Source organism: Apostichopus japonicus, chromosome 16, assembly GCF_037975245.1.
Source record: "Apostichopus japonicus isolate 1M-3 chromosome 16, ASM3797524v1, whole genome shotgun sequence".
Classification (NCBI taxonomy): Eukaryota; Metazoa; Echinodermata; class Holothuroidea; order Aspidochirotida; family Stichopodidae; genus Apostichopus; species Apostichopus japonicus.
Window position 1 is genome coordinate 8,956,938 of NC_092576.1, and position 19,077 is coordinate 8,976,014.

Genomic DNA, 19,077 nt, shown 5'->3' on the forward strand with positions numbered 1-19,077 from the left:
ATACTGCAAAATAAAATTCTCAAATAACAGCTTTTTTTAAAAAAAAAAGTGACTAGTGTTATAGTACATCAAAATATACAGCAGCTGTCTCATGACACCTGTGACCTTAATTGTTTACTTTTGGAGCTGTTCTACTTTGTTGGGTGTTTTCCATCTATTTTGTTTGCATGTGAAAGATACTTGGAAAAGGGTGTCCAGAAGTTCGGCAGGGGTGTAGGTGAGGAGTAAACTGGAAGAGTGAGGGTAGATACAGGAATTTCAGCATTATTTACCAATATTAATTCTAAAATTGTCATTTAATAACAACTTTAGCATACTAGCAAAAAAATTAACAGGTATATTACATTTACATGGAAGGCTACTTTACACTGCACCTGAACTGTGTTGTATGTGATATTCAGTCAATGTTATAGTGCTTCTTTGTAACTCTTGAGGCAATAATAACTACACATATGCAAAACAGCCATCTACATCATTACAACATCATACTGTACCAGCAACACTTAAAATGTACCCTCTCAATGTTACACAAGAGCCATGCAACCTTTCTACAGTATTTAGTAATTGTTGTTACATCATTCCAAAAATTGCTCTACAGTGGTGTTCCGTCGAGGTTGACACGACCGTCCGGACGCGACGTTTTCAGACACTTTAGGCAACCCTTTTTAATTCCCCAGTGAATGAGGTCGCCAGGAGGAAAATCCTGTGGCGACTAGATCTTTATTTTTCCCAAATTCTGGTCGCCCAGAATGAAAATGTGGTCGCCACTTTGATATGCTAAATATTAGTACAAAAAAACACTAGGCTTAGGCTCAACATCGAGTAGCACTACTGTCAGTACTTACTACACTAACGTTGAACTTGAAAGCTAGTAGTTACACTGATGACAGTGGCTAGTAGTATATTTTGATTTTAAAATAATGACAGAGGCTAATGTATATTATTTTCTAACAAAATGGTACGGTGAAAATATCTTACCTGTTCAGATTTGCCAAGTCCTGACTTTAAAGTTATTCCCAAATTCAAAAAAGGGTCGTAATGTATAAATACTAGGTCCTGACCGTTCGTGCACAAATATCAGTCAAACAATTTATAAACGTAAACACAACTAAATTTAATAACGTTAACACATGTACAGGCCCTGACTGGCTCGCGTACTGCCAAACAATGTAATTTTCTGAGTTCAAACGCTCAAAGATGTCAGCGCAAAATACGAAAGCCACGACTACAACAGTAAGTTGTAGTTTTAACTAGTAAATAAAGTTAACAGCATGCGTGCCTAGCATGAATTGATTGTAAAAACGGGCAAACTGATAAGTTCTGTATAGTCTCAATAAATAGATCCATGACATAGTTATTACTTTTCTCCACTGTTACTTTCTTCTGCGGCATTTTCTGTTTCGGTTTTGCGACTTTTGCGTGCAGGTACTCGATGTCCATGAACATGTTTTCGACCATTGTTTTCCCAGTACCAGTGTTCTATTGCTGGAATCGGATCAAAATCTGCAAGTGGGGGGCCATTGACAGTGATTTGCATCAAATTGTCCAGAGTTTTGGGAAGGAGTGAGGTTCTGTAGACACTTTTGATTCTAGTGACTGCCGAGAATCCCCTTTCACAGCAAGCAGATGAAATGGGTAAAGAAACCATCAAGTTGAGGAGACTATGCATAACAGGGTATTCAGTGTCGCTGGCAACGATGTAATCATGTACCTCTGAATATATATTTTTTTCAGTTTGTAGTGAGGTTATGTGCGCTTCAATTGAGTTCCATTCTTGGTGAGCTTTGAGTATTGCATTTGCTGCGTCGAGGGGTAGAAAGCGTTCGAATCTATGGACCAGTTGGTTGATGAGGGCTAGTTTGTCACTGGACTTGCTCCATGTACGTGGGTCGAAAATTCTGCAAGCGCGTATTGTTGTATCTTCGTCCTCTACTAGGCGCTTTTGTATGGCAGTTTTCGTTTCTGCTACAAGTTTTTGAGAATGCTCGACAAAGCAATCTTTCGCCCCAATGCCGCTCAAAACAATACCATGGTACAAATTTGTCTCTCCAACTTCGTTGAAAAACATTTCGGAAAAACTTCCCGACTTCGGACTTTCTTTCAAGTTATCCAAGCTGATGATGGTTGAATTTATGACGTAGGGTAGTTGTGCCGCGACTATGGTGTCCTTCTGAAGAGTAACAGACAGTTGCTCCAGGGGGTTTAAATAGTCAGTTACAAAATGTAGAAAGGAAACAAATCTGTATGATGATATGGTTTTAAGCAGCCCTCGTGCAGTTGCCGCATCTGTTGTGTCCGCTGCCCCCATGTTTTGGAGATGTAAGATAGTTGGCTTCAAGTTTTTGACCAATGCTTTGGTAGCTCTGTGCTTACTGGCCACCCATCGAACCGCGTGAATAGTGTGGAATTTATTGACTGTCTGGTGACAAATGGCGGCTATTTCTTCAAGCTGAGTTGTTTTCTTGGGCGATCTATGGTACAATGCATAAATGCTGCAAATGGTTGTGTCAAACGTCGACATGTACGGTATCTTCTTCCAAGCATCTTGCAGTGCGAGCTGTAGTCGATGTGCAATACAATGAACATAAATCACCTTTGGGATTTCTTGCTTTATCTTGCCAAACAACCCTCCCTCACAGCCACTCATAACACTTTCCCCATCTGCCCATAAAGCTAAAATGGAATCTTTCATTCCGTCCCAGTTTTCAATGCCAAAACTTTCTTTAATTTTTGCGAAATACCCATCTGCATTTGCTTGTTCCAATGGGATAACCTTCCATAACATTGTCTTTGGGGAATCTTCGTCGGTGAATTTGACGTAAATGTTACAGTTCTCAAGCATGGCCCTGTCGGTGGAACTATCGCAAATGATGGAGAAAGGCCGGGCCCGTGTCGATGAATCAGCATTCATGCTCGATTGTGTTTCATCCCGTAGAACAGCAGCAATATGCTCGACAAACTCTCCACATTTTTGATTATGAACATACTGATCCTCGACAGTAATACCATTTTTTTCCTGCAACCCACACAAACCTGAGAAGCTCATAAAACTTAAGTTCTGCTTGGCAACGTAGTATGAGGTGTTGAAAAGTACTGTTAAATGTTTATACTTAGATGCTTGCATCCTGCGAGCTGCACGCGCCAGTGGTTGCTGACAAGGATTCTCAACTACTTTCTTGTGCTCTTCACATTTAAAATGAGCTTTGGATTTAGAATGAAGCACAAGCATTTCTCTCTTAAGGATATCCGTGCCTTGAACAAGTTTGGTTTTTTTATCTGCCAGATGAGGGTACTGCTCACAAACACTACAAAACATCTGTCCAGATTCTTTAATGTATTTCACCCATGGAAAGTCTTTTAACCAACTTTCGTTAAACTTCCTTGCCACCTTTTTACCTTTGTTTGCTTGAAGTGGTTTTGTCTTGCTTGACGTACTTGGGAGAGTTTCTATTTCCTCAGAATCCTTAGCACATTCAGACGACGAACTTGAGAGCCCCCCATCGTCTACTTTTCTCTTTTTTCCCAAACAATTCGCTAAAGAAAGTTGCCGAGACATTTTATGAACTACGTCTAAATTAATCCAGTGAAGAAAGGCAAAGTGAGTGACTCTAGTTTTAAAACCGCACTATACCGCTATACCCGAACTTCAAATGACTTAAGTTGTGCTATAAATTATACATGCCACGATATTGTACATTAGCTTTAGGTTGCATCGAAAAACCTGCCGTTTGTACTGAACGGCAGGTTTTTCCCATCTTTTTCTCATCTTTTCACACCTCAGTTGAGCTGCCTATTACGCAACTCTTCACACAACTAGTAGCCAAATCACTATCAGATCAAGGTAGAATGTCAAGGTGCGATCAAATCAACTCTTCCAAACTAATCAGTCTGTTTGCAGAAGAGATAAAGTTTCACTAAGTTGAAGTCAAGAGAGCTGAAAAATGCAACCTATGGTTAATGAACTAATTCTTTGTCATGTAGCTGTACTGTAGCTATCGTTTACGTTACGATATTGTCCCATACATGTGTGTACACACGGGCCTTAATTATGGTACGATTAAGTTCTAATTCCCGCGCTTTGATAGTCGTGGCAACATAAGGCCCGTGTGCACACACATGTATGGGAAAATACCGTAACGTAAACAATAGCTACAGTACCGCTCACGTATAACTGGACACGTTTACGCGCACAGAATCGTATTAATACGTATAAACACGTACAACAATTTAAAAATGCTTACCGATAAATACTGGCGTAAAACAATACATTTCGTATTTATTCCAATAAAGATCCACAAAGGATAAAAATGCTAAGTAGAGCTTACTTAAAGACAAATAGAAATTGCATGTACATTGTCATTTTAAGTATCCAAATACTATACAAAGAGATTCAGTTCACCGAAAATCCCTTTTCCTTACCACCTGAAGAAAACCGTCTTTTTATAAATTATAGTACCTTACAGTACTTAACATTTGATACAAAAGTAACTTCTACAACAGCTTCCCAAAATATTTGTGTCGCAATAGCTTAAGTTTTAACCGCGCAGTACAATAATTTGCATATAACACCAAAATTTAAACTATAGGCGTCCAGGTGGCGAGAAAATGTATCATCGTGTTCAATGTGTAGTGTCGTTCCCACGGTGCGATGAACTTGGGCAAGTTGCCAAGTTCGAATGTCGATGACCTACTTATAATCCGTGCCTAATGTCAATGGGAATTAGATGCATGTTACAACGGTATGGTACGTAGACAACTACGACATGTGTGTAAAGCGGTCTTAGGAAATTATTGTTGCTTTGTACTTTGCGATTTTTTGGAACGGGAAATCCATTCAATATTAATTTTATAGCAACGTGCGTTTAGTCAGTAAGTACATTTCAGATTTTTGTAAAGCATTGGTGAAATTTTCAGTTGCAAAAACTGGTCGCCACAGTATTTATAGGGCTGGCGACTAGCATTAATTTTTCCAGAAATTCTCATCGCCAGCCGAGAATTTTGGTCGCCAATGCGACCATGGCGACCGTAATTAAAAAGGGTTGACTTTAGGACACTTTAGGACGTTTTCTGACACCTCCGGACGGTTGGACGCTTTTGTACATTTTACTCCAACAATATTCACTTTTAATCCGGACGGAACATGCGGTTTACTGCCTACTTTTTCACACCAGATTAAATCGATCTTCTCAGTTTGTTACAATAGAAGTTACAATGGTGATATGTCCGATTCTGTCCGATAATCCGGACGTTTTTAGCCCGACTCAAAGTAACAAAACAGTAAGGATTACAGAGGCAAGAACCCTTTCATTTCAGAAAAGCGTCATGTGTCCGATAATCCGGACGCTTAAAGCTAAACTATGTTTCTATTCAAAAGCGATTTTAGAGGCAGTTCTATTATCAGCCCGCAAAACGTCTGAAACCGTCCAATAATCCGGACGGAATAAACTTTCAGTACAGGGTAGTATTTCTGCTACAAACAAAGTCAAAGGTGATACAAGTTTGAACACAAAATAACTGCGAAGAAATATATTGAAGTAACGTCATGTTTTTACAAGACCATGCAATGTACAACAACTATTTACTAACCTTTTGAAACAAAAATTCAAGCAGAAGGAGTGGGGAACAGTCACAAGAAATAAGAGAAATAACGACATATTGATGATAATGCCCATCGGTGTTGGGCGACAACCAACCATTCCCACTATATCTTATCCTGGTTCTGAGTTGCTTCCGTTCAACAAAAATATCGTTTTACCTAGGCTAAAACGTCGGCCAAAACATTTTCAAACAACGGTACACATGAAGTAATCCAATAAATCCCAGACTGAACAACGAATATAAATACACTACAGCATCGTTACTTTATTGTTTACCTCCTCCTGCCGACACAACCGAAAATTTTTAATGTTTAATATGTAACACGTATTGAACCTTTTTTTAAATAATTTCAATGATGTAACATGTCACCCCCGTAGCTCCTTCAAAGTTGCTAAGCTTTTTATTGATAACGCCGAACGTACCCCATTACCAGACACACAAGGCGCCACGAAATGTAACACTGTCGGAAACATCTGAAAGTACTAGTAATATGCAAATATTACGAACTTTTTACCCCTACGGTGTATTTTTTCTCACCGTTCAATTGTCCGGCTATTTTCCTTTTTATTTCTTCAGTTTTTCTTTCGGTTTTTTTGACGATGAGGAAATGTTATTCGCAAAATTTGAACATGTTGAGAAACAAACAACTGGGCGTAAAATCTCACGCACATACTTTTACTTCCAGGAATCCAGGGTAAAGCACATTGCAGCAAAGGTTGAGCTCACACGCGCTAAGCAAGGTACCTGGGAGACTGCATGGGCCACCCCTCCTCTCTTGCGACACGGGTTAATATAGTGTTGCACGTTTTCTTGGCAGTTTGCCAGGGTTTTAACAACTCCTTGTTAGGTCAGAATAGAATGCAAATTAACAGGTGTCAGGCTTGTGAGCAGAACCGCAGACATGACCTAGATTTCCAGGGTAGTCAATACTTTGTGCGCGCACCTGCAACCCCTTCAAGTTCAAAAGTTCACAATGAAAAGTTTTTAACTATCAACAAGTCACCACGTGTTTGGAACTTCAGACAATAAGAATGTAACATAGGGGCTACGTAAATACGGGATTATAAACTACATACATAAGAATAGTACAGATTTATTCATATCGTTAATCGGCTGTTGCTTACTCCAGAAAATAAACTTTCAATACGTACAATATCAATCTTTCGTACAAAAAATCTTAAAAATGAAAAAAGTGGCGATATATAACTATAAATGACATCGTGGAACATTAATAAACGCATCCATTTCATTACAGCATCAACTCTCAAGTACCGCAAGCAGTGTGTACCAGTACCCTACGCTATCATAATATACAGTCCCGTGCGAAGATGGATTTAAACTGGATATACTCCCTGCGGTTTTGGCTCAAAATTTATTAAATCGTTGTAATTATTATAACAAAATGAGGTGAAATGCATAAGGGTAAGATTTTGTACATGGGAACCTTCACAATCCTCGTTTGAAGGAAAAATAAATAACGAAAATTTCAGAATAACTTTGAAGTCCCGTAACATGCTGAGCCCAAGTAACGTTCGATATTTGGTGTAGCCTAGGTCACGTAGGCCTATATTGACCCGCAGATATAGTGGCTGACGGTAAATCGGTAATAATAGAGTTTAATGTGCTAATTGAATGTTTCACATACGATGTTTTATTGTCGGACACGTCTTATTTCTTTTCATTTTTCCCTTTCCATCTTTCTTTATTCCTCCCTCTCCATGTTTGTGCTGTCTGTTGTTGTTTTGTTTTTTTATCTCTGCTCCAAAATTTCCCGCGAGTCACTAAAATTTCCCAGGAACGAGGTTCCCGTGTTACCTCTTTTTTCCTGGCCTGAGTATTTTTCCTAGTAACCTTTAACACTCAATTTAGGCACAGAGCTTCGTCCGTCTCTCGTGTCAAAATGGACGAGACGGTACTGTACCACCTCGCGGGGGAATCGAACTTTGAACTTAGCACGCTTTTAATAATATTTGTTAACAAAAAGTGCTGTATGTATTTACCGATATTAAATTGTCGTATGACACTAAAAAAAATTCCTTGGTAGCTGTAAGTCTCAAAATAGTAAATGATAGTGAGTAAATATTTCTGCACAGAGTTTTTTCAGTGAACTTTTAATCCTTACAGGCTATTGTTATCACGCTTAGGAATGGTCGCGGCCGTGTGACCGCAAATGCTCTAGATAAACACTCCACTCTTTTGTTACTATTGGGCTAGTAAACTTTACATCGGACGTTTTCGGACGCTTTTGGCTTTGAATACTGGGTATGACGGTTTTTTTTCTAACCGGACGCTTGGACGGAACCAGACACTTTCAGACGTTTTCAGACGTTTTCGGACGATTTCGGACGTTTTGAAATCGGACGATTGGGTCAACCTCGACGGAACAACACTGTATTAATCAGTTCAATGGGGCAAACAATACTTACCATAGACTTTCACTGGGACTTCAAAGTAGTTATTTGCACCAGTGGGATGAGGAACAAATAAAACTGTGTAATTAAATTCATTTTCAAATTTTACTTCATTGATGATCAAAGAACCATTTGGATGCATGCCATAGTCTCCACTCTCATATCCTTGTCCATACATATTTGAACCCTCCTTGTAAATGAACGGGGAAGTACCAGTCACATCACCACTACCATGAATCCAACCGATTATGTCACAGTTTTCAAAGTGACATGACACTACACCTTGTTTTCCGACCTCCAAATAAATATTTTCCTGACACGAGCCACCTGGAAGAGAAATGAAGACAAGAAACCATAAAATAACATATATATATATATATTATAGGTGAACCAGCAAGTCAAGAGATTTTGTGATTCATTGCCCAATATAACGTTCGTACTTACGTCAGGAATAACTTTAGCCTACATACCCAATGAGCAGGAAAACTGCAATGTAAGCCGGGCTTACGTTGAGTCATACTGTAGGATAACAGAACTTTGTGGGTAAGTTTTACAATTCACCGCATCAAACCTTGTAATCTGTTAAAATCTGGCTGACAATTATGTTTGGACGGCTGCGTTTGTATCGGGCGGGTTTTAGTAGGACCGCACCGGACATATCAAAACCTCTGTGCTTATGACAAATACACTGGACAGAAAGAGCTAGAGGAACCCAGCAACGTGGTATACAGCGCGTACACCGGTTTCATTGCTACACTGTTATGTACGGATGCCTACTGTGGACAATTAGTCTGAGATGATACAGGTTTGTAGTGTAGAAATATGTTTGTGGTGACAGTATGGTCCATGACCATAAGTACAGAAGAATGGGTTTTTAGAAAATTACCTCTATTGACCCTAAAGGAAATGAATTGAAATTGTGGAGCGCTGTAGGCGTTCTGCCAGAGCACAGAACTGAGAACCAGAAAGCCATTTAAGGCTTATTGTGATTCCTTGCCAATTGAGATTATAATCCCAAGCTTTCGTCATTTTTATTAAATTGATCAGCAAGGTTCTTTCACTGACTGTGGACCTACCTAGTAAATATTGTAACTTACCATGTTTACAAGCTATTTTTAGCAAAAATCAACTCAAGCACTGGCCCTAATAAATGTGCATAATATCATATTGAACATACATTATCATGTACCGGCTGGCTAACTACCAACACCTTCACACAAAGTATGATTCAATTCTAAAAATGTTTACATTTGACCCTTTTACCTCATAATTATTCTTGAGATGAGCACCAAAATCAAAAGGGTTATCCTACTCAGTATGGCGCATCTATGTACCAAGTATGACTTCAATCCAACATGCCACTGTTGAGTTATCGTGTTAACGAACCAAGGACATCGCATACACACACTCACACACACGCATTAGCATAGATTCCTTGAGCCTTCGGGCAAGGAATCAAAAATGGATCTGATAGGGATGTTGTATTTAGGGTCATAAAATGTAGTCACCTACTGTAGAGGTACAATAATCCAGCTCAGGTGAAAATATATCCTATAATACTCAGAAACAGATCTACAGTATTCGACTCAGGTACAACATATAGTTGTCTGCCACTGTACTTGTAGAGTATAGTAAATCCCAATCGAGTCTGGGGTTTCATTACAAACTACCACATACTGTACTCTACAGAAGGTGAAAATAATGTTTACTGTACACATGGTGATATCTCAAATAACAGCCCCAACACAATCAGCCTTCCTTAATGTTCTAATATTGTTAAACCAATGACTTACAGTAAACATTGTTAACTGCATCAATCCTTTACAAATTAATTAATGACATTGAAATGAAATATTAATACTAAAGGAACAACTAAGACTTTACAGTCATGTATTGGTATCTAATGTGTCTAATCTGGGTGTGATGGTGTATTGTCTATTCATTGTAATCAGCAAAGCATGACCACAGCTCTACTGCCTCTCTCCATAATATGCAGAGTGGGCGGAGCTTGAGTCTGCTTGTAGGTTTAGAGTGCTTCCATGGTCAGCAGTGGTTGCTAGCATCCTTTTGTTAGGATTACAATAGGCCTTGCTGATTTAAAGGCGTTTGGTTATCGATTGAGTTGTAGGCTCTTGGGTCAATCCATGCCAAATCAACAGTGGCCTCCACGCCGACCCTAAACACTTGAAATTGATATAGTGTTTTGCCATATGTCTCAAGGATGAAATTGGGCCAAAAAACTTTTGAAAACTTTTTGGTTGCTAGGATACGGCCCCGCCTAGCAGCCAAAACCAAATTGCATTTTAAGAGCCCTAAATTTGTGTCAAGTTTGGAGGCATCTTTCGCATAAATGTAAAGTATTTTATGTCTGGTATTGCAGATATTGTAGAAGACATGTGACCAGTCTTCGAATTTAGCTAATTTTAAGGAAAAATTAAGGTCTCAATTTTTCGTAACAAGTAATTAAAATGGCAGGAAATGAGATAGGGGCCATTTCTGGCCCTACTTTGAAAGTGCTCCATATTCACAAGCAAAGGCAAGTTTGAGTTTTAATTTCCATAGGATCCTTGTCCAGTGGTAGTTGTACGGGAAAAGTGCCAAAATAAAGTCAAGCTGGTCTTACGTTTTACGAACAGCGCCCTCAAAATTAAGAAATCTCACTTCTGGCCCTAACTGAGGGTCCGATTTGGGCCTGTGGGTAAATTTAAATGTTTCTTATAAGCACCACTTTTTCAGGAGTGTATTAACCCTATTTTTCAAAATTCAAGACAAAAAGTTGTGTATTTTGTGTTTCCTACTCAAATTTACGACTCGAAAATTGCGAAAATCACGTAGTTCATACAGTACGTATGAAAATGCTTGCACAAGCCGATTTGAGTAATTCAAATGACAACAACTTCTTAGCATTAGCATACAGGTGCTTAACAATTAAGAGGGTGGAACACTAGCATAAGGACTACCAATAAACTGCATTTTCAGGGTTATATGCCCAATAATGACTGTGAACGGCACCCTCAAACATCACATTTTACCAATATTTTGGGCTATTTTGGGCATTTCAAGGTCAAATTTGGTCACAATTAAAAGGTTTATTTTTGGTTTTTCTCCAATCACTCACCACAGAAAACAGAAACTATTATTCCGTTGAAAAGAACTCCCAAGTTAAAACCTTCAATCCATTGCCACAGCAACAGTGCAGGTTAGATACTGTACTACATTCCCTCTACAAGACATAGCACAGCACATACCTTCCAAACAACTGCAAATTTCAGCTAATTGAAAGTTGTAAACAAAGCTACACAAAGTGTGATTTTTTTGGGGCAAACCGATGTTTAGGCAACATTTCTAATTGAAGTAGTGTGGTGTTAGGCTACCATGTGGTCAAATAAAGCAGTAATAATGAATGTATTTCATGGATATTTTAGTTTCAGCTGTCACAATTCCAGCAATTAAGCAATGGTTAGGCTAAATTTTCCCATTTGGGATTTTAGGCAAACGTAGTTTGTCGAGTGCACTTGTCTGTTGTCATCAAGCAGCTAGCTATGGTAGACCATGACATCATAGCATACATGTGCTGAATTTGCTCTCAAAGTTATATAGCTACAGTAAGTTGTATTCATTTGTGATTAAAGCAAAATATTGAAAGAATTCTCACAATTATTATTTTTTAATTCCTTTTTTATAGAAGGAAAGACGGACAAGGAAATTAACAGGTTAAGATGAATGGGATAAGTAAAAGAATTCATGGCAAGTTAAGTCCAAATGCAATCTAATCGGAGCTGCAGGTATGAATCGCCGTTGGTATGCCGACTATGTGGCAAGCAGGGGCACAAGTAAAGATACTGCCATCACCGATAGGAATCTGGCCACGAGGACAGTGCCGTAAGCATGCCAATAGACAATGATTTTAATTTTACCATTTCCAATGCTTTTAAAGATAACCATTCCAATTTTAATGCTTTTGATGATTTTAAACATTATCATTCATCTAATTTCTTAAACGATGATGTAGGCCTGTATGATATTCCCCCAATTCCCTAAAAGTTTGGCCAAGAAGCTGAAAAACGTGACATAAGAACGCCCAAAGGGTTAACAAATGCCGAAATAAAGCACACGTACGGAAATCAATTGAACATAGGTTTCCTCAATATTAATCACCTCTACAATAAAGTAGACGAACTACAGGCATTTTTATACAGAAACGACTCTGATTTCCATATATTCGGGCTCAATGAAACTTTTTTAAATGAATCTTATACTGATCATGAGGTCAATATACCAGGGTACAGTATATTTCGTAGGGACAGGGAGGGGAAACATGGAGGTGGTGTGGCTGTATATTAGGGCTGTAACGGTTAAACGGTTAACCGGTTAACCGACCGAACGGCCGGATAAACGTCCGCCGTACATCGTATAAGTTTAACCGTTTTTGTAATGCCAATTACGCAGTCGCAACGGCGCGTCTTCACATCACTTTATTCCCGAAATAGACCGCAACATTTGCTTGCCGAAATTCACGTAACAATTGCAAACTTTATCACGCATCCATACAAAAGATTTTTAAGATTGGCGGTACGATTGAAGGGATTATCAAGCGGTATGCGACCCGTGAAGCGCCTATTGTTACCACGTTCGACAACGTGGCGAGTCTGCATCTAATCCTTTCAAATTTATATTCTATTTAAGCAGTAAACGTTTTCTTTATTATGATGTAATTTCAGTTTAGTGTTCCCTCTAAGGTGCGGGATTCCATTCAACAGACTCAGTAATCCCACAATGAAAACATTTGTCTGCTGGAAATCCCCGCATCGTTTTCTTGCATTCGCGATAAGTTTATACTCAATGCATAACGTATACACTTGACTGTAAAAAAAACTCTGAAAATCAGTAGAGAAATACCCAATTGTGTATGAAAAGTAAGTTGGTACACCTTTCAAATTTTACGAAAGATCGAGCAAAAAACTTTCCAAAAATTCACGCGAAACTGGCATATCGTGCTAAATGCAACTAATGTCATGTAAACAAGGCTCTAGTACACCCAATTATGAATAAAACGTAAGAACACATCTGGTGTTAAGCGGCGAAAAAGTATTTTCTAGAATTTCCAAAATTACGGAGAAAATAATATCCTACCATAGTTTAGTGTATAGCAAATAACCTAACCACCTCGTCGGTTACGGATCTCACGTAACTACAAAACCACAACTAGCCTTGTATATTGCGAAGTTTACGTTTTCTACAAGAACATGGAAACAATATTAAGCATTTATAATCATGCCAAGTGGCCTTAAACATGTGATTACAAGGTTTACTTACATGTATCATGTGGAATAGATTGTCTTGTTCATGCGGAGGAGTCAGTTGCCTGTTTTACTTCGGCTACCTAGCTGTTACGGGGATCATATTTTACCTACTTTTCTTAAACGTCTAAGATAATAATTCTCATAACTTAACCGAACCTTTACTGACTGACCTTATTCATTCTAGACCATGAAACGTTCCTTGGCAACATGCCAAAAATTTTTTAACAACAGGTGTTAGACAGGGGATGAGCTCACAGTTGTTTGGCAAGGTACCTTGGAAAATGTAGCCTACCATAGTTGTAGTATAGTGCAAGCTATTGTTAGGCAGTCTAGGAATGGGGCTTTGCCGAACGTTGTTTCATAAAATCGCATGATATTTAAGTTAAACTTTTTAAGGATTGTAAGACAGTTAAATCTCTTTTCATTTTATAACAAAATATGGCTACTCTTACTTGTCATTTCAAAATTTTCATCATTTTCGGAACAATTTAAATTAAAAAAGTTGTCAGTATTTTGCATCCACAGCTGCGAATATTTTATCGCCAGACGCGCCAAATTTTCCGGGCGTTAACCCCTGGACCCCCAAAGGGGTTCCACCACATGACCCCACCGGGGACTGCCCCAGGCCATTATGCTACGCGTGCTAATTGTGTTTGCTGCGCGAACTCCGGCGGGAAATCGACAGGGTGTTCGCGGGAAATTTTACAATGTTTTCCACACTTCCCCCTACCCTCTGCCCACCCCGCCACAATGCACAAATTCAATATCCATTGTTGTACTTGTAATTGCGTAGGCCTAGCCCTACTACCGTACACTTCTGTAGTAATCGCTTCCTAACAACACTTTCCTAACCTTGGCATAGCTGGTGAAAGCCTTGTAGTCTAACACTCCATATGATCGCGAACTTCAATACACAATGCCAATATTAAGTAGGCCTAGTAATATTAGGCTTATAACTGCCATACAATGCCTGCGCTATTACAGTAGGGGCTACGCAATTAACGAAGGAATATTTGCTTCAAATATCTCTGTAACAGTTACCGATGAACTGAAAGAGAAACAAAAATCTGTTTAAAACTTCATGAAAACGCGCGATTCGTCTTTTTCAATGCAACGTTCGTCAAAACTAAGCAAATACAACCAAATTCTTGACATACGCGTTACGAAAAAACGATACTTGAAGCGCTATTTTGAGGATGTACTTCCGCATCAAAAGTGGTGGCGCTCTTTCGGAATTATAATCTGAGCTATATAACTCTGATTTTCGGCTCTTATTTTGAGGCAACAACACGGGTTACGTTTAAACGTTAACCGTTCGGTTAATAGAAACGGTTAACCGGTTAGTGAATTAACCGGAATGACACAGCCCTACTGTATATGTTAGAAACGATACACGATAGAAACGATATCGAAGCCATATGGATTGAAGTTCCATTATGTAATATTAACAAGAGCCCAAGGGCACTGTGGTTCCTTGCTTGGGGTATATGACAATACACATAATATTATCAAGCAAGATTGGGCTCAAATAGTCCAAGTAATTGTGGTCCTACATGTTCCCATAAAGTAACCAACACTATAGCCAACACTTTTGTGATCACAAAATGTGATCGGATTTTGGATCAAAAGGCACTTTTGAGATCTAAATATGGCGTCGAAATGTAAGAAATATAAGAGACCTACAAGCGTGTCAACAGATATGATAACATTGGTGACCTCAGATGACATGACCTTTAAGTTTCAAAATGTTCCACCACCCCGTTCACAACTTGTCCCAAAATATCAACCATGTCACACCTTGGCATTGAGATTTAATTGCATTAAATTAAAAAAAATTAACTTTGAACTTGATACATACATAACTTCACACACAAAGGTCACCCGAAGGTCAACCAATTGACATTTTTGATCGGTGAGACCTAAATAGAGCATGACTGTAAAAATTCAAACATTTTTTCTTGCCCATTTCTCCCCCCCAAAATACTACTTTTTTAACATTAGCTGACCTTTGGTGACATTGGACCACATGACCGTTAAGTTTGAAAATATTCCCCTATACCATTTGCAACTTGTCCAAAAAAATCAACCTTGTCACACCTTGGCACTGGGAGTTATTGCATTAAATGTGTGAAAATTAACTTTGACTTCATATAACTTCGCACACGAAGGTCACATGGGGGTCAACCCATTAACATTTATGATCAGAAGGTACCTTTAAATCTGAAAATAGCATCGAAACTGTAAAAATCCACAAAACACGAAAAGATCACCAGAGGTCAAATTGAGAACAAAGGGTCACCCTGATGCGGGTCGACAACTGGATTACATTGAAGCAACTCCCAACCCTAACGGAAAATTTGTTCTCAAGTTATCGCAAAAATACTAGTTTTTTATCATTAATTGACCTTTGGTAACCTCGGATCACATCACCCTTAAGTTTGAAAATATTCCCCTATACCATTTGCAACTTGTCTCAAAATATCAACTGTGTAACACCTCGGCACTGGGAGTTATTACACTAAATGTCTGAAAATTAACTTTGACCTCATATAACTTCGCACACGAAGGTCACACAGGGGTCAACCTATTGACATTTATGATCAGAAGGTACCTTTAACATCTGAAAATAGCATCGAAACTGTAAAAATCCACAAAACACGAAAAGGTCACCAGAGGTCAAATTGAGGTCAAGGGTCACCCAGATGCGGGTCGACAATTGGATTACATTGAAGCAACTCCCAACCCTAACGGACAATTTGTTCTCAAGTTACCGCAAAAATACTAGTTTTTTATCATTAATTGACCTTTGGTGACCTCGGATCACATGACCCTTCAGTTTGAAAATATTTCCCTATACCATTTGCAACTTGTCTCAAAATATCAACTGTGTAACACCTTGGCACTGGGAGTTATTACACTAAATGTCTGAAAATTAACTTTGACCTCATATAACTTAACATACAAAGGTCACCTTGGGTCAACTTATTGACATTTTTGATTGATGAGACCTAAATTAGAGCATCAAACTATACAAATTCAAACATTTTTTCTTTGCCCATTTTCTGTCCCCAAAATACTAGTTTTTTAACATTAATTGACCTTTGGTGACCTCGGATCACATGACCGTTAAGTTTGAAAATATTTCCCTATACCATTTGCAACTTGTCCAAAAATATCAACCATGTCAAACCTTGGAAATGGGAGTTGTTGCATTAAATGTCTGAAAATTAACTTTGACCTCGTATAACTTCGCACACAAAGGTCACACGGGTGTCAACCAATTGACATTTTTGATCGGAAGGTACCTTTGATATCCAAATCTAGCATCAAAACCAAACATTTCCTTTTTTGCTAGTTTCCTCCCAAAATAAGCAGATTTTTTCTAATGTGACCTTTGACCTTTTGACCTTGGTTTCAGATGTAGTTTAATCTCCTGATTCCAAAAAACAAAACGACAAGTCTGTACAACCATCCTAACTCTGACCGAAAAACTTTGACCCCATATAACTTCGCACATAAAGGTCACACGGGGTCAACCTATTGACATTTATGATCAGAAGGTACCTTTGACATCTGAAAATAGCATCAAAACTGTAAAAATCCCCCAAAACACGTAAAGGTCACCAGAGGTCAAATTGAGGTCAAGGGTCACCCAGATGCGGGTCGACAATTGGATTACATTGAGGCAACTCCCAACCCTAACGGACATTTCGTTCTCAAGTTATTGCAAAAATACTAGTTTTTTATCATTAATTGACCTTTGGTGACCTCGGATCACATGACCGTTAAGTTTGAAAATGCTCCCCTAACCAGTTCACAACTTGTCCCAAAATATCAATCTTGTCGCACATTGGCACTGGGAGTTATTGCAGTTTTAATATTTTCGGTTTTTGGACCATAACTGACCTTTGGTGACCTTTGTGGGCACCAAAAACAATAGGGCACACCTTCTCCATATGGCGGATCTATAGTCCAAGTTTGGCCTCAATCTAACATTCCCTTATTGAGATAGAGCGTACCCAAGCAAGTGTCACAGACACACACACACACACACCCACACACACACATATACACACACACACACGCCAACCTGACTGCATAGGTTCCTTTTGCTAAAGCAAGGAACCAAAAATGTTCTACTATGTGTTCTATATCGCCCACCAGATTCTAAAGAAGAATGGGCAAATGTTTTTCATGAAATGATGACAAGGTCACGAAACTCAAATTTTGATATCATAACTATCGGAGATTTTAACATTAATTTGATTAATGGAGAAAACAAAAAATGGTTACAAGATATAAATTTGCCAGGGTTGACACAGGCAGTCAAGTCGCAACACGTATAACTGACCGTACTTCTACATTAATTGATCATGTCTACACTACAGACGAGCGACGTATTATCAATCTTAGAGTATCTGACATTACAATTAGCGATCACTCCCCCATATATTTTACTTGGAAACATGCCAGCATGAAACCTAAGACCAACACACATAAATTGATAGTTTATAGCAAAACAGACAAAATAGATGTGTTAATTCAAGGAAGATTTAACCCACAAGTTAAATATGTGGTCTGTTCCGAACAGAACAACCCCAAATGATAACTGGAACTTGGGAATGTATATTTATGAATGTTTTAAACAAGCACGCCCCAACTAAAAAAAAACTGTCAGACGCAAGTTTTAGCCAGATTGGTTCAACGAATAAATCAGTGATGCAATAAAGAAGCGCAATAGGGCCAAGTTTTTAGGGTCCCATGTGTATCGACAAGCTCGCAATAGAGTGACTTATCTCATTAGGAATGCAAAAAGAAAATATTTTCATGATGCTATAACTGAAAACAAAGGCAACCCCAAAGCTATATGGCAGCTCCTACGTAATGTTCAGTCTCATAATACTAATATGAAGACTCAACATTCACCAAATCTTGGTATAGTAAACGGCAATGAAATACAAGGAAATGTGTACACATTGACCAGCAACTATCATGGAGTACACATATTGATCATGTTTATTCAGTTATCAGTGGCAGAATAACATTGCTAAGGAGAATTAAGGCATTTATAGATAAAGGTACATGTATTTTATACTATAAAGGATATATTTTGCCAATTGTAGATTACTGTACCCTTATTTGGGGAAACTGTAGTAAAGGTAATGTGGAAAGAATCATTCGACTGCAAAACATGCAGCAATTAGGGTCATAATGTGCTGGAGTGACAAACAATTGACAAGAGAATTCAGGAAAAGAGATTAAGAATACTGTATAAGTGTCTTAATGGGTTGACCCCAGCCTATTTGAGGGAGTTGTTTGAATTTACTAGTGATATAAATGCCTATGGACTGGGATCTTCGACATCTAACGGCCTATTTGTTGGGGAGGGGGGGCAAAACTGACTATCATAAAAGAAGGTTCTAATATCTAGCGGCTAAGGATTGGAATGATGTTTTAACACCAGAATGTAGAGAGGCTAAATCTTTGACCTGTTTCAACGTCTTATTCATGGTATCATATGACACTTTTATGACATGTTTAATTTGTATTTTTGAAATGATCATTTGTGATGTTTTATGTCAATTTTAAGCAATGTAAGCTTTAAGCTTTTTGTATTAAGATTCCATGTAAAGTAATTTTATGTAGGTTACAATATCTTTTATTATTCAGAAGTATGTTTTGTTTTATTTTCATTTTACGTTTGTTTACACGTTTTCATCCTTATGATGTAACAAGGGCCTCGGGTTAGATTAGCTTGTTAGCTA

General features: G+C 38.4%; 1 protein-coding gene across 11 annotated transcripts in view; it reads right to left on the minus strand.

The window, feature by feature from the left end:
- The window catches only part of LOC139981981 (uncharacterized), a 471,811-nt gene that overhangs the window by 25,277 nt on the left and 427,457 nt on the right, over nt 1-19,077 (minus strand). The window lies entirely within an intron of this gene.